This window comes from Protopterus annectens, chromosome 3.part0 (genome assembly GCF_019279795.1).
Source record: "Protopterus annectens isolate FY-2018-M chromosome 3.part0, PAN1.0, whole genome shotgun sequence".
Lineage (NCBI taxonomy): Eukaryota > Metazoa > Chordata > Ceratodontiformes > Protopteridae > Protopterus > Protopterus annectens.
Window position 1 is genome coordinate 1,291,045,260 of NC_056731.1, and position 24,285 is coordinate 1,291,069,544.

Sequence of the window (24,285 nt, forward strand, 5' to 3'; positions counted from 1 at the left end):
CACTGATTTACATATCAAGTGGATCTGGGGACTCACACAGATGGTATGCACAGTTTGGCTATGGTGGCCCAGCTCTCCTCAGTTGCTTACTGCCTGCTTGGATGCAGGCTGTGCCTTTTCTTTGATGCCAGGTCCATCACAGCATTGATGGACAGGCTCCACGTGAGGATATCAAAGTCCCTTACAGCTACATGCTCGAGGGACAGGTACATGAGCAATGATGTTAATAGGACATGCTGGAGGGGCATATTACCATCACAGAGGCTCCACTCAGGAATATGATCACAGTACCACATATGCACAGACCCACACTGAACACCTACAGGTGACATCTTCACAGGTGGACGGGTGATCGTATGTTTAGCCCTGAGATATGTTATGGGTCCTTGCTAGACAGAGGCAGAATGACTTGAACATATGTGGGATATCTTTGTGACCTACTATTGACAGGCACAGTCTACTGATGTAGCATGATTGCAGACTGCAAACACACTATGGCCAGGCTTCTACATACCCTTGGGCAGATAGCCTAGTGTCAACCTCTGAACCTATGCTAATGTTCAGGATGCGGTTCTACCTGAGTTCGTTGACATACCACATAATCGACAATCACTTACCCGACACGAGAACACCGACAATCCACATCACCGACAGCTGACAAAACCGACTACGAAAACGCCGACATCCATGTGCTAATAGCGCCTCTCGCTCCTACCATGTTCCAGGTAATGTAAATAGTTGTCTGTCATCAGCATAGCGTTATTTTCCTGTGAGTATACTGTATGATTTATGCTGATGACAGACAACTATTTACATTACCTTGAACATGGTAGGAGCGAGAGGCACTATTAGCACATGGATGTCGGTGTTTTCGTAGTCGGTTATGTCAGCTGTCGGTGATGTGGATTGTCGGTGTTCTCATGTCGGTTAAGTGATTTTCGATTATGTGGTATGTCGACGAACTCAGGTAGAACCTCAGGATGCACATTGTTCAGTGATGGTACTGATTGCAGGTTTTGTTTCTTCTTTGCTTTACCACTTCCTATGAACAACCTAGGTTTCTGCATTACATATGTGATTGTGACAGTATTTCACTATTTTATATTGTGTCTGTTGTCATATCACTGTGTGCACATGGTGGATTGGTGAATAGTGCAAGGTTCCTGGGTTGACACTTGCAACTGTGGGATATGTATGGCCCACTGCTGTACTCAAAATTTACCTAAATGTGTGAGCATGCCCAGTTCAGACTTTCAGTGTTTTGTTGCCTGACATTTGTCTCATAGTTTCAAGTGTGTGAGCATGCCCAGTGTGACCTTGCAGTATGTTGCTGTCTGAAGTCCACTACATTTGTTGATGTGTGTGAACATTACCAATATTAACATTTATACTATATGTGTGTTGAATATCAGGTTCTATTATTACTGCAGGCCTCACCTTTGTGTCTTGACTCGACAGGGATTATGCTATGCATGCAAGGTTTCCATTAGATACTTAGCATTGACTTATCAACATTTTTTCATGCAAGCTGACCATTGACATACTGTCATGGTTTAGTGGTTCTGTTCTCTGACTACAGTGCACTGTATCCTGGGTTCGAGGACTGTCACTGCTTCATATTTTCATACATGGCAGAACAGACTGCTTTAAGAATCGTGAAGCAAGTATGCACTTGTTAACCTGCTTTTGATGAACTATACCCACATTTGAGGAGACCTGCACAACATTGCTAAATGTTGCCCAACATTGCTGGACAGTGCACAATATTGCTGAACATTACCTGTAGTTGTGCTACTTAGTGTGTGCAATTTGGTTCACATATACTAAATAGTGGTTTGAGCTGTTTAGCAGTGCTTTATATTGCTTAACACATTGCAATCATGCCTCAGGTGGTGTTGCAGGGCTGCCTATGTCGGATGCACATTTTACACTCCCTATACATGTTTGTTAACAGGTAGTGTCAAGTTAGGCATCGCTTTTACTATATGTGCGAGTCGGAGAGAGGTATAATTTCCAGGGTTCCGACTGAGCCAGTGTATATGCTATGCATTGCCTCTTTGCCAAGGCCAAATCATACTGGGCACGCCTCCTTCTGCCTACTGGGGCAGGCTCAGGTTGTTCCTCCTCTGAGTCACGCTCTACCTGTGATGGACTTGGCAATGGTGGGGGGCTGTTGTGCCCAGCCCTATGCTGCTCCTGCTGCAGCTGTTTTCACAGGATCATATTGTGTAGCATAGCACATACCATGACTATTTGGGTACATGTAGTTGGTGAGTACTGCAAGTATCCACCAGATGTGTCCAGGCACCGGAACCATGACCTGAGTAGCCCAAACACATGTTCGATTACATTTCATGTTTGTGCGTGTGCCTCATTATGGCATTCCTGTTCAGGTGTGTGTGCATTTCTGATGGGTGTCATCAGCCACGGCACAAGTGCATATCCAGCATCCCCCACGAGGTGACCATGAGGGATGTCCCCTTTGGCAAATGTCTGGTACAGCTGTGTCAGATGCCAGATATGGGAGTCATCGTAGCTTCCAGGGCAGCCAGCACACACATTCATTATTATGCCCTGGGCATCACACACGACCTGGCAGTTGATGGAGGGGTAACCCTTGCAGTTATAGTAGACCCTACCCCGCTCACCGGCTGGTGCTTTGATGCAAATGTGCGTGCAGTCTATTGCACCCACTACCTCAGGGTATTCCGCTATTTGCTGGAAGAGATGCATATTGCTGGCCAATACCTCACAGGAATTGGGGAAATATACATGATCACCGACATGTGCTGCCAGGCATTCAGGAACTGGTGCAGTACCCTGGATGCTGATGCCTGTGAAATCCCCATCATATCCCCAGTTAGTCTCTGGAAGGTACCTGTTGCTAATATTCTAAGGCCAACACATACCTTGGTTTCCACTGGGATGGGTTCCCCTCTGTTGGTTCTGTGTGTGAGGCTTGGCCTGCACAGCTCAACAGTTTACTGAATGAGGTCTGTCCACTCTATAGCGCTCAACTATCTCCAGCTCATGTAGCCCCTGGTAGGTTACCCTAGGCCTGTACATTCTTCTCCGTCTCCTCACTATGGGTTGCTCAGCAGCATTTGCATTGGAACCACCCTCAGCATGTTGCATATGTCACCTTATGACAGCAATGGCAGCCCCTAACATTTCTTTGTCTCAGTAAAGCTTTTTCAGTTTTCACTTCTATTAGCTTGCTGCAGTGTTGCAGTGTGTCTCAGAAAACATACTGGAATGTTTTTTGCTGAGTTTTAAGTGCTGGGCTGGGCTAGTGTAATGCCTGTGTAATTGGCTCATTCTGATTGTTTTCACCTGCTAGCTGTGCTAGTACTCCCTGGTTAACTTCCTACTATTTGTTGTGCTTCCTTTCCCTTTCTGTTTCCTCAGGGGGCAGCGCCACGCAAACAAGTGCAAACACGCGCACACCACCTCACACGCACGCACACATGCTTACACGGACTAAAACTTGCTTATTCTTGTTAAAACGCGTGCACACCAGGACAAACGCACTTACAACTGTTTACACAGCCTTACATATGCTTACTCAAGCCTACACGCATGCACACACGCTTACACACGTGCACACTGTCTTACTCGGGTTTACTGGTGCACACACGCACGCATGCACGCTCAGCAAGAAACTTTGGTGTTATCCACAGCATACACCTTCGATTTCTTTACTTTACCTGGCCTACCTGTTGACACACATCTTGCACTATTATGTAACTGTAAGCTGACACATGTCACTCTGCTCCAATGAGCTGCACTCCTTTCATACATACCCCCCTCTTGATGTCATCTATCTTCTACTCTGTTACTCCCCTTATCCTACTCCTACACTCAACTGACTGTGCTCATTTGCTATGTGAACTTGCAATTCACTATCATAACTCTCATTTGCATAGGATTGCCTACTAATGCTTAGTTACATCTCTTAGACTAAGCTTCCCCCCTTAGCAACCTCTACTCGGTGGCCATATTGTCTTCAGCCTGCCATTCCCTTGCATTGTAAATTCCTTTTAGCTATGAAATCCACATTTGTGGATCTTAATTATTCATTTTCTGCTTTTTAGGGCGCAGCGCATTTGTGCGGCGCTGTACTACGGTTAAACCCCGGACATCGGGATTAAAAAAAAAATATTTTTATTTTTATTTTGCATCACTTCCCATTGGCAATGGCCATGTTTTTGGCCATTGGCATGCTTCCTACTGTGAATGCATGCTTTTTTTACTGCTGACATGGCTCCGTTTTGCTATTTGCAGAACCGTACTCAGTTATCAACTGAGTACATTTCTGCAGATAACACTACTCCTACTCGGACAGGTTCGGGTTTTCTGGATCACAAATTTACCTCATTTGCGTGGCTTTCGCCTGCAATTGAGGTAATTTGCATATCCCCGCCCCATCCGTGTAAGACTAGTTTAGAGAACTCAGTTGCATGCCCCTGACGGCTGTTCCTGGATCGCTCGGCGGACATGTTGGCTTGTTGGAGTCTTACTCTACTCTTAGACTCCATGCAAGCCTTCGTGAATCTGGCCCATAGTTTAAAGCTGCAGAGAACACACAAACAGTGCAAGGTTGTAATGCCTTCTACACATCTAGGCCAGCTACTTCACAGGCAGGGATTAAAGGTGGAGGTGTCTCTATTTACATAAAAAATAAATGTACTTCAGGGCTGGTCAAACAGTTCAATGCACTTGAGCTGCCCCATGTTCAAATTACCACAGGCAAAATCCAATACCATTTCCTTGCAAGCTATAGGTTGCCCTCCATGATCCAGGAAATCCATGACATGTATTTAAATTTATTAGAAACACTAACCATCCAACCCAATGCCATATTCTTGGGTGACTTTAATTACCCCTCTATTAACTGGGAATCCTATATGATACCAAACGTACATACACAGAGATTCCTGGATTTTGTAAACACAAACTCTCTGGACCAGATAATCAATACACCAACCAGGGGTGCAACTATATTGGATCTGGTCCTCACTAATATGGGTGAATGATGCACATGCCCTAGTGTAATGCCTTCCCTGGAAAGGTCAGACCACAAAATGGTCTACTTTGAAGAAAAATAAAACCTGGATGCCCAACTTTACATGGAATATTCAGGAACTATTCTAAAGCTAACCTCCTACTATTAAGTGAGAACCTGGCAAATTACAAGGCCCCTATAAACCCTGAAAACACTGCTGCCTATTCAGAACTGTTCACAGAAACCCTGTACAAGCATGTTAATAGCTGTATAGAGGCAGATGTATACACAAGGAAGAAGTACAGAACTAACTCAAAAAACAAGCCACCCTGGGTGGAATCACAAAATCAATAGGCTGTATAACAGGAGGAAGAAAATCATGGCAAAAATTAGGAGGTGGATCACACAGCCGCATAAAAGCACTCTCATCAAACTAAACAAACCACTCAGAGGACAAATAAAGTCTACCAAAGCCAAATTTGAGCTAAGTCTGGCCTCCCACACGAAGGACAACCACAAAGCATTCTTTAGCTATGTCTGCAACCTCAAAGGCAATATACAATTGTGTGCAGAGCTCATTGTAAATAGAGTCACCTATACTGAGCCAGAAGATATAGCAAACCTACTGGCTGATAAATTCACCTCCAACTTTACCCCTCTCTCCCTCTCAACCTTCCCTCAGATAATATCATCAAATATAACACCCCCTACTATCACTAGGGAATGGATCCTAATACTCTCTCTAAGACCAAGAACACTGCATCAATAGGCACAGATAATATCTCAGGATGCCTTTTAAATAGCATGAAACATGACCTATCAGGGCCACTGGAATTACTATTTAACTGTAGCTTCCAAACAGGCTTCATGTCTCATGAATGGAGAAAGGCAACAGTCATCCTTCTACACAAAGGTGGGTCATCTACAGACCCTGGAAACTATAGACCCATAAGTCTCACTATTCATATATGTAAAGCCATGGAAAGAATTATCATGGAGATGATCAATAGAGATATACTAAACTTCCAGACACTGGATCCAACCCAGTTTGGCTTAGTCAAGGGCAGATAATGCCTACTTAACCTGGTGGACTTCTTTGAGAGGGTTACCAGAGCAATGGATGATGGCAGAATCATTCACACTGCCTACCTTGACTTGGCCGAGGCATTAGATACAATACATCACCTGGGCATTGTTGACAAACTCAAGAGGTTAGGTACAAACCCATATGTCACGTAGTGGATAACCAACTGGCTCACAGATAGGACCCAGGAAGTTAGAATTGGGGAGTCCATCTCTACAAAGAGGCCAGTCACAAGTGGAGTCCCTCATGGATCAGTCCTTGGACCACTCTTCTATGGCATTTACTTCTCAGAAGTCAAGGCCAATGTCAGTGGTCTCTGGTTGATGAAATTTGCAGCTGATTGCAATTTAGGAGTTGTCATTGAATCTCACACTGACACAAATGTTCTCCAGGAGGGGCTGACACAGACAAACAACCGGTGTCAGAGCCATAGACTAAAACTAAATGCCTAGAAATGCATAATAGTATCCTTTTGGAAGTGATCCATCCCTGGTAGCTATCAAATTGGCAACACACCCCTTAGAGTTGACCCAGTAGACAGGGACTTAGGGGCACACATAGATAGCAATCTACCCTTTGACTCTCATGTGTCTACAGTGGTTAGGAAATCATTTTATGTTGTGCAACTTATAATCAAATATATGGCATCTAAGTCCAAGGAAGTCATTGTTCTACTGTATTCGGCATTCATCAGACCTATCATTGAGTACAGTGCCCCCTTTGGTATGCACCTAACCAGGAATATCCCACAACTGGAATGTCCACAGAAGTTCCTCACTAAAAGAACACAGGGAGTAAGTAAAATGTCCTATGCAGACCACCTTAAGGCCCTATCCCTGTATTTTGTCTCCTACAGGCTTTTCAGAGGAGCTTAATGCCTGGCATACAGGGCATTGTCAGACCCCCACTCTGATGGACCTCCTGCATATCCACAAAACAAACAACACCAGAATTACCCATTGTAAAGATTTAAACCTTGCCTATGATATAAATAGGACATGTTGGAGAGATAGGTATGTATCCCAGAAACTATCCCATCTATGGAACAGGCTCTCCATCCATGTGAAGCAGAGTTGCCCCCTCACCCAATTCAAATGCAAATTGGACAATTGGATGGGAAACTAGAAATTCATCCCTGGTTTGGCACATATGTCTCTAATGTACACAGGTAACCTGTAAATGATTCATCTCCCAGGCCTATGCTTACACTTATCAGAGGTATCAGAACTTGTCAGAGATTTGGGATGCATAGCTAGGCTTAAAAAATGCCCTTGTGGTTGTTAGCCTAGTAAACACCTGTGAACCTATGAGAGTAGTTTGCAAGGGAGGGAGACACGATCATTAAGTTGATGGGAGATAGAGAGGAGAGTGAGGTGAGAGAAAAAGGAAATCAGAGCCAGTCAATTGGAAGTTAATATACAGAGAATGAATAGTGTAAGGTTTAATAATATGTCTGTGATTTGGAAAGTAAGAAATAAGAAGAAAGATAAGACAAGGGTTGGCAATAATGGCAAATAGGGTAAAAGTAAGGAGTATGTAGATGAAGGAGAAGATGTGATACTGAGACTGTGCTATAAATATAAGAAGTTCCGAGGAATGAGGTAGGAATTTTTAGATTTATATAATGATGGGGCAGAGCTTAGGCAGGGCCAGTATAATATGATTCCACATATGCATTTGTGCACCACTATAGAGTCCTGCAATGTCTGTGGATTGTGTATACTGTCTGGATTATATGTGGATATATTCCATACCTTTATTTATCTCTCACACCTGACACTGTAGATGATTGTGTGGTACCATCTGTGGTTAGTATACATATGTCTTGGCAGACTATGTATTGGCACATATGTGCAGGTACACTGTGAAGGCTGTTTACTGTTAGGAAGTACCAAATGAAGGAATTTAAACTGTTCAAAATGGATAAAATGCATTCATCTTTTCTACATGTGTATAAATGCATTTAGAAACTACAACCGTATGTGGGGAGAATGGGGTGGAGGGATGCCATTTATGAAATGTGTAGGCTTCTGATATATCCCATTTACAAGGATGTGATGTCCCACCACTGGCCCAGTAATCAAGGAGCCTCAATCCTCACCATTGACAACAGTGGAGGATGTACATTGGGAGGATGACAAGTACACACAGTATTTTCAGATGCAGCTCTCTGCATCAAGTGCAATTTAATTTAATAGCACACAGAGACCACAGTCAGTCTGGAGCTGGTTTGTCCCTCTTTCTCCAGATCCCCAATAAGACTCCCCATTGGCACAGCTCTAGAGTTGAGGTCCCAACTGAGTGGCCAAGCCAAGGCCTCCAGCACCCTCTCTGTCAAACCAGTGCTTTGTGTCCCTGTCCAAGTAGCTCACACACACACACACACACACACACACACACACACACACACACACACACACACACACACACACACACATGGGAAAGGCTGTCTTAGGATTACTAGCTATGCCCCCTTCTGCCTAGACTATAAGGTAGTTATCACTGTCACCATCCACATCCTTATCAGCTACTTTAAGGCCCTTAACAAAGGGCATCCAATCTTACTGTGCAATGTTATTATCAATACAAATGGTAGTTTGACCAAGAGCAAGGCTACTAGGAGTGGCCTACACAGTGCCACCAAATAAATATGCAAGTACTCTCATAACTTAAATATGCCTCACAAATATCAGTCACAATGAAAGGTTTAAATATATTTAATAACAAATAATAAAAGAACAAGAAAATACTCAGTAAATAATCAGAGTTATATCATAGTTTGAAATCACAGGAAATATTTAAAATGACATTGCAGGACAGTCTCAAATAAATAAAGAAAACAGCTAAGCTGTACTTCACTATATTGCTGACTGTATCTAAGAGAAATTACTGTACCCTGGTAAACTTGCTTACAGAACAACAAGGCTGATGTGGTGGGTGGATATTCTTGTCAGGTCAAAGACAAAATACAAAATGCCCAGTCTCTCTCAGAGACTTCTTAAATTAATATCTCAAATATTACTGCTGGGATAGCTTGCAGAATGACATCACTTCTTGTCATCTGACTCTATCCCAGGTGAAAACTTCTACTGATGCAGCTGATAGTATTCTGTATCTACCTGTGAAAATACATAGACTTCAGATATTTTGGTAAATGTTGGAAGTTATAAAGTAATTTACATTCCTCCACATTTAAGGACAATACAATAAACTTCTAGTCCTAGACATTATGCCTCCTATTGCACTGAAACCGAAAGATAACATATCTTTCTATTGCCCAGCCATAAAGTAATTCAATGTCAACTATTCTTCTGAAGTTAACTTCTTGTGTTGCAGTTTCCATTTTTAAAATATATACATCTGAACAGTTACAATAGTGTATATACCTTTCTGCTCAGTACTTTACAAAATATCTCTTCAGCACACGCCTGTGCAATATGACATACGGTTTTAATACATCTGTAACACAAGTACCTTACATGAAGCACGTTGACATTCACAAATGACACATAACCATTTACAAAATTCTAGACAGCTGTGCTGGCAGTATATCCCTTTTGTTATACTTCTATATAAATCATGTTAATATTCACACATGACATATAATTATTTACTAAATTCAAGCTAGCTGTGCTGGCAGCATCTCCTTTCATGACAAAGGATCATACTACTCTTGTGATATTTTTTGCAGAGTTATTCACCTTCCCTGGCCTGCTTTGTGTTTCCTTCATGAATTAATAAGCTTATGTGAACCTCTACAGTTTGCTCCCATCAGTCATATAGTACTGTTAGAGTTCCACTTTCCTGAGTTTATGGTAGGGGAGACATGCACTGTTGTAGTATGTCTGAATCTATGTCTTCCTTTCAAATTGCTTTGGCCACTACATTAGTTTCAGTTAGAAATGCCATGAAGTCTGCTTTTATTCATACATCTTCCATGTCCAATTTGCAGTAATTCTTTTCTTATACCTTGTACAAGGAATCTGAAATTACATTGTTATGACTCCTATGCTTCCAATTGCATACTGCTACACATCACTTATTTTCATGCACTGTGTACTTCAAAATCTGCATTTATACATCAAATAGTTTGATAATCTTTCATTTCCATCTCAGTTTTATTGCTGCAGATCTTTTTGGATTTACATTGCTGTGACTTTCCATGTTATGAATAGCTTCACTGAATCTTGTGCTTTATCCTTTTCTCTTTTTGCTTTTCTAAACCAATGTCTTTAACTTTATTCCTAGATCATACACATCAATTTGTACCTGCAAACTCAATTCATAAGTGCCTTGCAGAGAAGAGTAAAATGGACATTCTGATAACACTGTAACTGTACTAGTCTGCACTGTGCATACTTGAAAGACCCCCTATAACCTCATAATGGATTGAATTTGCCTAAATACCCAAGATCTGTGTACTTCTTAGGGTCAAACTTGCATGGAGAGAGCTGTGAACAGTTAAAAAATCGCATCTCCACCTGTCTGCACTGCAAATGGGTCATACAGTGGTCCCATGTCTAGATCCTACCCCCACTGCAGCCATAGTTAATTAATGAGTAAGCATACTCCTGTGTACCATAACTGCCTTGTCTCTCAGAGATAGCTAACATTTGATTAATACATTTTTTAATGCTGGTTTGACTTTGCTTTTCCTCACTACATCAACAAAACTTAAGTGTGCAAAGAAACCTGACCTGTCTAACTGCAATATGAATTGAGACCAATCCATGCATAATGTCTGTATTACTTGATAGAACATCTAGGTTAGTGAATACCTAAATGTTGATCTGGTAATATCGGAAAATTAAAACAACAAATGGCCGATTTAATGTAGGGCCGTAAAAAAAAAATTAAACCAAAATTAAGTGGGGGGGGGGGGGCTTCGCTCCCCACACCCCCGGTAACTAAATATACCAACTCCGAGATTGCTCTACAGTGGGAAAAGGGGCAAAATCCACATAACAGCCAAGGGAATTATTTCCCTGCATTAAATCAGCCATTTACGTTTTTTTGCTTTTGCTATTACAAGATTGATGTTTAGGTATTAGCTAAGCTAAACATTTGATCAAGTAATAAGAACCCCATTCATATATACAGTCCAGCTATAGATCCCAAGTCTTTATACCTAAATGTAAAGTTTTACATTTTATACACTTATGTTTAATCTGTATCATTGGTGACCAGAACTGTGGATAAGAGGCATCCTATGAATCATCCCTTTTATGTGGTAAATGAGAGAAAAACAGGATAAAATAGTCATTCCAATATTCTAAAACCAATGTACTTTAATTCCATATTCCTTACCATTCTTGATTCTCACGCTCCTACTAGATCTATTAGAACCAAAATAAAAACTGTCCCATGGCTCTCAAGAGACCAAATCTAAAATCATAGCTAGAAATAAGGCATGGGACAAATGGCATGCCACAAAAGACCCGCTAGATCAACTCAGATACCTACAGCTAAGGAATCACACTAAAAAATCTATTATACTAGACAAAAAAACTTCTACTACCATCTTCAACAAAAACATCACAACAAACATCAAAAGTTTTGGGCAGGAATAAACAAACTTCTTCAGCCAGGACAGTCCTCCACTCCTACCCCATCAGCTTCCAACCATAAATCCCCAGAGGATATTGCAAATACCTTCAATAGTTTTTTTCACAGAGACTGTTAATTTATTTATTTATTCATTTGATTTATTTATTGTTTGTTATCCAGGTTAGTCCAGCTGGGCTTGTGGCCCCTTTTCAGTGGAGACCCGAGGAGAAAAGCTCCAGTACATAGTAAAACAAAATTGTATAAACACACACTGGATGTCACAGAACACTACAAGTCACAAAGTTACAAAAAAACACTAAATAAAAAGAAAAGTACTTGACCTGCATCACAGTAGACAATATAGGTTACATAGTAAAGATCAGTACAGAATTATCGATTTTACACTAAAATATAAGTTACATTACATTTAGGAGGAGGACATTATAAGGGTATGTGCAAGATAGGTCAGAGGCTAGCATGCATAAAATTTGCGGAACACTTATAACATGAGATTTTTTTTAGCTTTGATGGGGAGTTGGTGAGGGAGTTATTATTATTATTTTTTTAGATGGGAGCATGTGAAGGGCATTCCCATTTGGAGGACGGATGGGAGAGAAGTGTGGATTTGACATTGTTATGGTTAGGTAAATTACGTCATGGGAAGGGGTAGAGAGTTCCAGTTTGGCTATGGTGTGGGATAGTAGTAATTGGCCAGGTGGATGTAAAGGTTTGTGCACTTGTAAGAGGTTTTAGCCTTTGGATCTCAGGGAGCACCTGGGTGTGTAGGGTATTAGACATTTGGCGAAAGAAGGGCATTCTGTTGGTTTGAAGATGAGTTTGTGAGCTGTGGTAAGCTGGAAGTATTTTAGGTGGTCGGAGAGTTCTAGCCAGTTGAGGGTGTGTAGAGAGTTGCAGTGATTGGAAGAGTTCTTAGAACTGGTTGCGAAATTGCAGATTTTGTTGTAACAAGCTTCGAGTTTGGAGCGAAGGCCAAGTTGCATGTTGAAGAATAGGGGGGCACCGTACAAGAGGGAGGGGAGAAGAAAGATAGATGCGAGGGTTTGTCGGGAGGAGGGGGTGAGGTAGCAGTTGTGTCTGTAGAGAAGACCAGTTTCTTGGTGTTTTTTTTGATTGTGGAGAGAATTTGGGAGTCAGATTTTAGGTTTGCGTCTATGGTGATGCCAAGTAGTGTGGTACTGGGAATGATTTCTAGGGGGTGTTATTGTGGCTATTGATGGAAAATAGGTCTTTGCTGAGTTGGGAGGTTTTGGTGGGAGTGAAAATCATTACTTTTTTTTTTTTAGTGTTTAGTGCTAGGTGGTTGGATTGCATCCATGATTTTGTTTTGGAGAAGGCTATTTGGGTTATGATTTGATGTTTGGAGGGGTAAGAGGCTGAGCAGATGATAGTGGAGTCATCTGCATATTGGATAACTGAGGCATCAGGGATGGAGAGGTGGAAATTGTTGATAAATCTGTTAAAGAGGAGTGGGCCTAGTACAGATCCTTGTGGTACTCCTGTGGGTGTAGGTAGGAAAGAAGAGGTTGACTCTTTTCATTGCACAGCCTGTTGGTGCATGGGAAGGTAGCTGGAGAACCAGGATATGGCTGAGGGTGAGATGTGCAGGTGTGAGAGCTGGGACAAGAGTAGGGAGTGGGAGATGGTATCGAATGCCTTTGAGAGGTCTAGAAACAATGAAGATACATAGTTGCTGCTGTCCGGTGCTAGGTTGACTGTCTCAAGGAAGGAAAGGATGGCAGTCATAGTGCTGTGGCCTGGGTGGAAGCCATGTTGGATGGGGGACAGGAGGTTGTGCAGGGTTAGGTATGGCATTAGTTGGAAGTGGATGTTTTTTTCAAGTATTTTAGAGAAAGGAGAGAAGTATAGCTATGGATCTGAAGTTGGTCATGTCAGTGTTTTTGCCACCTTTGTGTAGAGAGATGATGAATGCTTGTCGCCAGATTGTTGGTACGTAGGATTCTTTTATAGACCTATTTATAAGAATAGATATGGGATAGGCTATTGATTCAGTGGATAGTTTGAGGAATTTTGCTGGAAGGTTGTCAGGTGCATTGCGGCATGGTTTTAGCTTTAGGAGTAGTCTTTTTATTGTGTTAGTGGAGACAGGTTTAAGGGAGAAGGGGGGAGCGTTAGGGGGCAGGATGAGGGGGTAGTGTTGGTGGGCTGGTTAGAAAAGTGCAGGATAAGTTGGCTATGCTGTCTATAAAGAATGTGTTGAATTTTGTGGCTGTTTTGAGGCTAATGAGCTTAGTATCAGTGCAGGGGTTGGCTTTATAAGCAGGGTTGAGAATTCACGAGATAGAGGTCCAGAATTTCTTTGGGTTAGTTGAGTGGTCAGATTGCAGATTGAAGTAGTAAGATTCGCAATCTTTTGTTATGAATTTTTGGCTAAGTTACACAGATGTTTAAATTCTTGTTGGGTGCTAGGGTTTTTCTGTTTTTGGTACTGTTTCCACATTTTGTCTCGTTGCTTCATTATCTGTTTAGTTTCTTGGGATAGCCAGGGGCAGGGGTTAGATTTGATGTGTTTAGATCGGGAAGGGGCTAGTTTATCCAATAGGGTGAGAAAAGTGTGGTTAAAATATGATACAACATTGTCTAGTGGAAGGCATTTTAGGGGTGACTAGTCAGTAATGTTAAGACATTCTGAGAAGATTTCGAGGCTGAAGGAGGCTAGGTTGTGGGATTGTTTAAATTGGTGTTGTTTTTCTATTTGAGTGGTTAGGCAGTCTATGAAGGCTGGTAGGTGATCTCTAAGGAGGTCTGGCATTATACCAGCATTGGCGGTATGGTTGGGGTGGGTTGTTAATATCCAATCTATGATGGTACCAGAGGTACTGTCTTTGTTTGGCCTAGTAAGAAGATTTATAAGTTGGGTGAAATTGTAAAGGTTGATTGAGTGGGTTGGGGTATCTAAGAGGAAGGAGGCTCAGTTAATATTTGTGTCACCGAGGATGTAGATTTAATTTCTGATGTTGGAGCTAAACCAATAGAGGATGCCTTCTAGTGTTTTGGTATTGTCTCCTGGTGGGATGTAGATGGAACAGATGCAGATGGATTTGTAGTTGTTAAGTTTTAAAAAGCCAGCAATTATTTCCATTCCCTAGCAAGCCAACTGGCACCCAGCTGCTCCAGTCCAAATTCTGCCACAGCCAATACCCCAGTCTCCTTTAGCTTTCAGCCTGTTTCTACATCACTAATCAGATCTCTAATTAAGAAATTGAAACCAACTACTCTAGCAGCTGATGTCCTTTCACCAGAGCATCTGCAAAAAGCAGCAGATGCCATAGCATACTCCATCTCCATCATAATAAACAGAACCTTATCTGAAGCCACCATCTCCTCCAGTTGGAAAATATCTCATTTAATACCACTCCATAAAAGAGGCAACTCCTTTGAACTGTCAAACTATAGACTCATAGCTATTCTGTCACCATTGGCTAAAATGATGGAGAAGTGTGTCCATAAACAACTTATGCATTATCTTACCCAGAATAAGCTGTTGGCTTACTCTCAGCACAGTTTTAGGCCACACCACAGTACCACCTCAGCCCTCCTATCCTTCTCTAACACCATAGACCATAACCAAAATAATAGCAAGCTTTCCTCAACCCCTCTTTTTAGATCTCTCCAAGGCCTTCAATATGGTCAACCAGCAAATACTCATGCACATCCTTAAGGCATTCTCACTAAATAGCCATTTACTTCAGTGGTTCCAGTCTTACCTGTGTGGTAGACAACAAGCCATCCTATGACAGGACAAACTATCAACCCATCTAACCTTCACCCTAGGTGCCCCTTAGGCCTCCATACTAGGACCCCTTCTTTTTTCTCTCTTTATTAATGACCTTCCCACTGTCATCCAAAATGCTACCTGTATCCGAAATGTGGATGACTCCACCTTGATTTGTTCAGCCACCTCCCTGACAGATTTAATTCACTAACCCAGAATACTTTCAATATAGTTGAAAACTGGCTCTCTAACAGTCAGTTGATATGAAACCTTATCAAAACAAAGTTGCTTCTTTTCTCCCCCACTTGTAAGTCTTCTTCACTACTCTACCATAAAATCTTATAATAGTACCATTATTTCCTCAGATTCACAAACCAAACTCTTAGGCATCACAATAGACAACACCCTCAAATTTGATATCCATGTCAATCAAACTATCAAAACCATTAACAAAAAACTTGGCTCCCTCTATAAGATCAAACTTTTCCTTACTCCATTTGCTAGGACTGCTGTTGCTCATTCCTATCTATTCTCCACTCTTCTCTATGCCTCCCCTCTACTCACTAATCTGAACAAATCTGCTCTTAGAAAATTCTACAGCTGTTATAACTATATTGCTAGATTTGCAACAGGCATGGCCTATAGGACCCACCACTGTCACAACCTAAATCTTCTGGGGAGGATAGAATGGCCAAGCCTACTTCAGTACAACCAGCTTATAATTGCTCATAAAGTTCTCAACCACCCTGATAATATGCCTGCACTTAAAAATATCATCAACCCTTATAGTAACCTGAGGTCACTTCACTCTTCTAATAAACTACTGGTTCAAACTTCCAAAATCAACAACTCTGCTGGGGATGCTCTGTTTTCTAACTCGATTGGCAAAACATGGAACTCTCTTCATTCTGATCTTACTCTTGAACCCTCTCTTACTCAGTTCAAAAAAAGCCTCAAGCTATACTTTAAAACTCACTGGCTATGTCCTTGTTCAAAACCCGACTAGATCCTACTCTATAGTCTGTAATCATGTTACAGTGCCTAGTCAATTTGTCAACACTGTTTTAAAAATGTATGATTATATTACCTGCTTGCTCAACTGGAGCCTGTAAACTGTGTGTAACTTGTAATCATTTTGTGATATTTACTGTATGTTTTACCTTGGAGCTTTTCTCCCTGGGCCTCTGCTGAAAATAGACATGTATCTAGTTGGACTATCCCGGTGAACAAATGTAAAATAAATAATAAATTTATGCATACATTGAGGTTTTGAAAGTTAAAAGCAGGACTTTTCCTTAAATGGACACTGTGAGCCATTTTAACCCTGACCATCGTTTATAAAACTATCATTGTTTTTTACATACAGTAGTCAGCATGACAAAAAGTACATAAAATGTGGTCTGCTTTTTAAGTAATCTCTATTGATCTTGAATATCACAATTTGATTTATTCTCCACTGACCCATTAATTCCACTTCTGTTGGCAAGATATTTTATTTATATTTTTACTTATTTACTTGTGCACATTATTAACCTATTTATTTATTATTTGATACCCGGGCAAGTGAACTGATATACATTCCCTTTGCAACCACTTATGAGGTCTAAAGGTGATAGAAAGCAAATAAGCAAAAGATACAGTGGGAAATTTCATACATGACTAAAGACATGCCTCTGGATTCACTATACTTCCATGCAGGACTAGCTTAGTGTTGCGCAGAAGTGGCCATTTAGGAGCAGTATGGCAGTGCGCCAGGCATATTAATGAAGGTGCGCTGCCTGAGCTCCTAAACGGACACGGAGTGTGTAGAAGTGTAGGGGGCATGTCTGAGAGCAGAGATCTCAGAATATACATGCCCCTGCAATCAAGAACAGCAGTTTAGGACTAAGAATGAGCAAGACCACTCATAGGTGTTCGCATACCCCCCAGCAGCATCCCCCCAAGTTTATAAGAGCAATAGTTAAAATATGAAATATAAACAAGCTTTTTTTATATGAAACAGATAAAATTGAACCATAGGTGCATGGGTTTGCCCATCTCTTAGCTATGTTTATTGCAGCTTAAATGGCACAAGAGGATAAAAATCAAGATATATGCAAATGAAGCAGTACTGCAATAGTGTAGTGGGCTGAGCATTTGCCTTACGAGCAATCATTTCCAGTTTGAGTCTCACTCCAATACATTCTATTTTCCATGTCAGATCAATTATGACCAATATTTTTTGTTGCATAACCTACTATATAACATATATTTGTGAACAGGTGTACCGCATTAAAAGCAGATGTGAGGTGTCATGGTCATAATGTTGTAAAATCCTCAGATAATCACAAGTGCCCCATACAGTATATGTACACAGGAATCAGGGATACAAATCAAAGGTACAATGTGTAATGAATGACAAATCTGTAGAGTTTCCAAATCCACCACCTTCCCAAGAACCGTTTACATTACTGTCTATGTTAGTGCGGGGCTAAGCAAGAGTAAGCACTATTAAGCAAGAGTAAGCATATTTAAGCAGTAGTAAGTGGGAGCCCATTTGTGTGGGGGTAAGCAATGTGCAGACAGATTAAGCAATATTGAAGCTAACTCTCTGTAAGCATATTTAACCAGAGGTCAGAATTGTTTACCTTCATGCAAACCTGCACAAACCAGCTTACAATTGGGTCTATATTGAATCAGTGAACACTTAAAAAAGTGAACGCTGATTCATCAACCCAATTTAAGTGAAAGCTTATCATCCTGAACACTCAGAACAGTATTTTTTTCTCCAGGGAAAAAAAATTGCTGTTCCACAAAACAACAAAAAAAATCTTAAAACAGTATATAATGTGGTGGGCTTCACCCCTCCCACATCCCTATGTGGGGGGCTGTGCCCCCTACACCCCCCTACTTAAATATACCAACTCCGAGATCGCACCACAGTGGAGGAAATGGCAAATGCCTGAAACCGGCCCAGTGATTTTTTTTCCCCTGGGTAAAAAATTGCTTTTCCAGGTGTTTGGGATTGTAAGCTTTTGCTTACATAGGGTCGATGAATCAGTGTTCACTTTTTTAAGCATTTTCTGATTCAATATAGACACTTACAATTGCTTAAAAGTGCCTTAATCACTCTGTATGCAACAGCCGCTGTTCTGGCCAGAAACAAATAAACAACCTTTGCAGGTCTTGAACCCAGGACCCTATACACTATAGTCATTGCAGTTAACCACTAATTCATCACAGCAGTACATAAGATTGAAGTATCACCAAACAGATCCTCACTATAGGAAAAATAAACTGAACATGTGAAAGCAATCTATATACAGTTTTATGTTGTATAATCTACTAAATAACATAAATATGTGAAATGGAGTACTGCATTAAGCTCAGATGTGAGGTGTCATTGTAATAAACTGTTAAAATCCCCTAATAAACACAAGGACCCCATACAGTGTACATATACATGAACTATGGATACCAAACACATAGATAACATGTAATGAATAATAAATTAATACCAAAAAGCAAATAGTATGCAAATTAAAAATTAAGCAACTTTAAGCATTGCACAGCCCAGCTTACTAGGTGTAAGCAATGTGTAGGCCAGCTTACTCAGTTTGCCCATTGGTATACCCCTTTAAGCAATCCCAACCGTAAATAAGCCATATGTGCCCATAGCTTAGCATTTTCAAAACAGTCCAATCATGGCAAAGTGCAGGAAATCAGAGGGAATACATCTCATAACTGGTTACAGCTTCCTCCTTTAGGCACTATGACTGGTATGGGAGAGGGTGTGTGCTTTAGCGCACAGCACTGATCCAGGAGTGCAGAGTCATGGCAGATCTCCTTGTGAAAGAACATGACCAGAGACTGCTGCAGGGCCAGTACCAGGGTTCCCAATACAAAGCAGAAGCTGGGGACCATCTTGCCCGTGACCTCACCAGTGCCACTGGCATACCCTGAACTGGTGATCAGGTCAGGCATCACTATGCCGACTTGAAGTGGAGAAAGGGGGATCTCTTGGATCAGTGGATCCAGGAGGCTAGGAGGACAGGGGCTGTCCCACCTTTGTGTAAGTATCAGTTCACTACCTGTTTAATAATTGCCAGCTCTTGTATATTATGGATAGGTATGGCTAAATATTCCTCTTATGTCTTTCACAGTGGCTGATGAATGGGCTGTGAACCAGAAAGCCTATGCCTGTAGATTACAGCGGTCGAGATGCGAGGCAGGTTAGTAATACTCTTGCATGTACTGTCATAGGAAATAAATCTAAAAGTAGTAGTAAGTTAATTGCCTGTATCAAATCTATATTGTTTATGGTATGTACTGCATACACTAGAGAATATGTCAGGAAGAGTCTCATATAGGTTGTATGTAAATAAATCATAACAGCCTGACAATAAAGGTCTAACTGCTGGAATGCATGTGTTTCTCCGGTATCATATGGGTATGTAGAGTTGCAATCTCTTAATGCGACTGTTGTATTAAGCACTGTTACCCACACTGTGCTACATAAATAACATGTGTAGGAATGTCTGTATATGACTGTTGTAATCCCAAGAGGTCATATAGTCCCACTGAGGGGACTTAGACAGAAAACAGTGAAACGACGGATAACATAATCCAAATAGCACACTCAACTGAGACATGAACTGTTGTATTTTTAGCACACACAGCCATGGTTTGAATCCTAGGAGTGGTAGTAGGCTGTATGCAGAACCTTACCCCCAACTGTCCAGAATGTCCAATAAATTGGCCTTTATCTGTTGCCTGTCACCCTGTCCCCCTGGCAATTCAGTGGGTTGATCCCAAAAGTTTAGGCAGCAAATAAGAAATAGAACTGATTGTCAGACATCTATAAGAACAAACCTGTCACTCTAGTAACTCCCCAAAATGTTATGAGAGTAATAAGCTAAGTATGTCCCATCTCCACCCTCATGTTGTGAAGCTGTGACCAGAGTGTGTACAGTAACAGAGTGAGATGTATGTGCGTAATACTAATGTAGAATCTTTTAATATGTGTGGCAATATTCAGGTAGCGCTAACAAACATTGCCCCCACATGTCTGTCAGATATGAAAACTGTGCCTAGAAATAAAAGATTGATATCCTGTACTGGTACTGTTTACTTTGGTTTTGTATGGCATTGTTATTGTTGCAGTTGCTCTGAATAATAAGGTATTACTCTTGACTGTCATCGACACTTTGCTACATAATAAAACTGTCTAGGAAATCCTGTATAAGAGTGTTGTAATTACAAGGTCAGATTGTAAAACCTCAGGAGAATTATAGACAGAAATCAAACAAGAGATACACAGCAATATCTATACAGCATACTTAACTGTGATGGACACTGTTTCATTTTTAGCAGACACAGCCATGGCTCGAATCCTGTGAGTGGTTGTAAGCTGTATGCAGAATCATACCCCAAAAGTGTACAGAAATGTCCAGAATATCGAGTTAATCGGCCCATATCTGCAGGCTGTTACCCTATCCCCCTGGCATATCAGTGTGATAATCTCTGACATGTAGGCAGCATTTCATGTCATATAACTGACTGACAGGCCTGTACATATTTGGAAAATGTCAATGAAAACAAACCTGTCATTGTACAATTAACCGAAGGTTTAAGAGGGCAATAGTCAAAATATGTCCTGGTTCACCTGCATGTGGTCAAGACATGCCAAGAGTGTGTGCAATAAGAGATGGACAGGTATGTGCATAACATCAACCTGCTGCTATACCTAATCCTGGAATATGTTGACTATTACTAACCCACATATATTGTAACATTGAAACAGCATAGCACGCTTGGGAAGGCTGGTCCCAGTAGACCAACATGTCCCACATCAGCTAGCCATAGCACCAGGCACCAGCACATCTGGGGCCCACCTCAGGACCTCCTCATCCGCAGGCCCTGCACCACCTTTGGTTGGAACCACCTCAGGGGATGGGGCTCACCCACGCGCGGACAGGACGCTGTCACCCGTCGCCAGGTCTGGGGCGTAGTGCATAGTGAACTCCGCAGGGAGTTTGGAGATCTGCTACGCCAGCTTGAGGGACGTGTGTTGCAACTAGAGGGTCAGCCTGGCCCTCCTACTCAGACCCCAACACAGCCACATTCAGAGCTGTGAAGGTGGAGTGGCGACTGCCCATGGGTGGGGACCTCAGTCCCACTGTATCCACTAGGGGGATCATGGGATTCCTTTTTCCAAACATCCCACCCCATCAAGGTGTTTACTCCCCCACAAGTTTCATATACCACCCCTGTATGCTGTCCTGTCTGTCTTGCCTGTTATCCTACCTGACCTACCTCCCCAAATATACCTACTATCCATTACCAACATCCCACTTGCACCTGAAAAAAAAGGGCAATCTGTTCACAAATAAAAAATCTCGCCCGATACATAGCTGTCCATTTTGCACATGTGTCCAATGGACACATGTAATCTGGTTTAATTGGCTTCACAACATGTTATTGTTGACCTCACCCTTCTCTCAGGGGTTTGAGTGTCCCAATCTATCTCCAAATTCAGTGTATATGCACAGCTGTTGCTGTAGAAGAAATGGACAGCTATGGACCTTCCCTACACCCCTTCTGCACATCCCTAGCTATTTTACCTACTGTCTTCCCTCTTTTTGCCCCTTTTTCATCACTTTCCTATCAAGTCTTTTTCATTTCTTTTAAAGAAATTAACACGGGGGTAAGTGGGAGTAAGCACTTTTAAGCAGCAGTAAGCAGGTTTAAGCTTGTTTGTGCGGGGGTAAGCAATGCCTACACACGTTAAGCAACTGAGAAGCTAAATCAGTATAAGAAACTGTAACCAGAAGCTAGCAGTGCTTACCTCCATGCAAACCCAGGCAAACCTGCTTACAACTGCTTAAAAGTGCCTTAATCACTCTGTATCCAATGGCCCTTGTTCTACCCAGCAACAAAATAAACAGCCTCTGCAAGACTCAAACCCAGGACCCTGCACACCATAGGTAACGTGATTTACCACTAAGCCATACATAACCCTCATCTTTTCACAAACATATCATCCAGCACAGTCATTCAACAGTAAAGGAAATGTATTTATACATGTAGATGTATGTGTCTGTGTCTGTGTCTGTGTGTGTGTGTGTGAGTGTGTGTGTGTGTGTGTGTGTGTGTGTGTGTGTGTGTGTGTGTGTATGTATATATATATATATATATAAATATATATATATATATATATATATATATATATAGATAGAGTTGTCGCCTCACAGTAAGACGTTGTCCTGTTCGATTCTCAGCTAAAGCGTCTTCTGTGTGGAGACATGCGTGAATGGGCATACCTTCATTGAAGGTTGTGTAGCAGGGCTGGCAACTCGGCATGTAAAAATTTACTGCCAATCATTAGTGGACCAGAGTTCCACTGTGGCGACCCCTAACCGGGAAAAGCCGAAAGACAGAATATATATATATATATATATATATATATATATATATATATATATATATATATATATTTATTGTATATATATATATATATGTATATATATATATATATATATATATATATATATATAGATATATATATATTTATAGATATATAGATGTATATATATATATATATATATATATATATATATATATATATATATATATATATGCAGATATATATCTATAGATATAAAAGAGAACATGACAAATACATATATGACCAAAGGCATGGTTAATGGGGGTGAGGGGCCCAAGCTAAATACACCCTGCAAGTATTGATATTACCCCCTCCCCCACAGCAAAACAGATGTGCCCTGCAATGCAGTACCAACTGTTGCAAGTCCCATACCCAGCACCCGACACAACATGGGCACAAGACGTTAACATTAATCCATCCCACCTGTATGATGCTAGAATTTTATCAATAACATATCATGCAGTACACTCTGGCTACCATAGGGAATGTACAATGTGGAAGCCATAAACATTCCAAAGATTCATATACACATGCACATATATGCAGATACATATACACATATATATATATATATATATATATATATATATATATATATATATATATATATGTAACTACACATACACACACACAGATATGTATAGAAAGTTACATATTTAGAGGGTGCACACCATACTGAAAAGCCAGTATTCCTGCAGTTGTCACCTTATCAAATGGACAGTGTATGAGTCACCCATACACAAGACAATTGTTGCCTGAAACATATACTCACATAGAAGTCAAAGGATATGACACCACACCCAGGTTTACATATATAGGAAAGTTTTACTTTTGCACTATCACAGTTGTATATGCCATGTCATTTAGCTGTTTATACTTTGAAATGCATACAAACAGATTAATGCAACTCTCATTCAGATCATTTAATACAGTAATCTGAAAGCATGACATATGTTGCTGTCCAGGCCAAGCCTGCAAGTAGTACAACAGTTAAGACAGACTGGGCCACAGAATAACAATCAATCAATAGTAAGTAATGCAGATGTATAGTCCAGCAGCCTCTAGCTACACTCTGTATGCAATCCCTAGGGGGAAAACATTTAAGGTGACACAATGGAATGTATCTGTTACATAACAATGCATAACTGAAACCATCACAATCACACTCACAAACAGAACAGTCTGTATGGCAGTAAGCATTAGGCCAGCAATTTTCCCACAGTGTAATGTATGGTAATATACATCCATATACCTTAAGGTAGCTTACTCCTGATATCCCTCACATGTTGTAATAGCCTAGGTTATTTATGGTGCATCCCCCTCCCATAGACTGACTTACAGGGGCATATAACACTATTACATATACTGATTTCTGGACTGCAGAAGAGCACACATGTTTTGAGCAGATGACACCCACATATATATGGACCCAACCCCACAATATGTGTGGGGGCCACAACAGCAGTGGA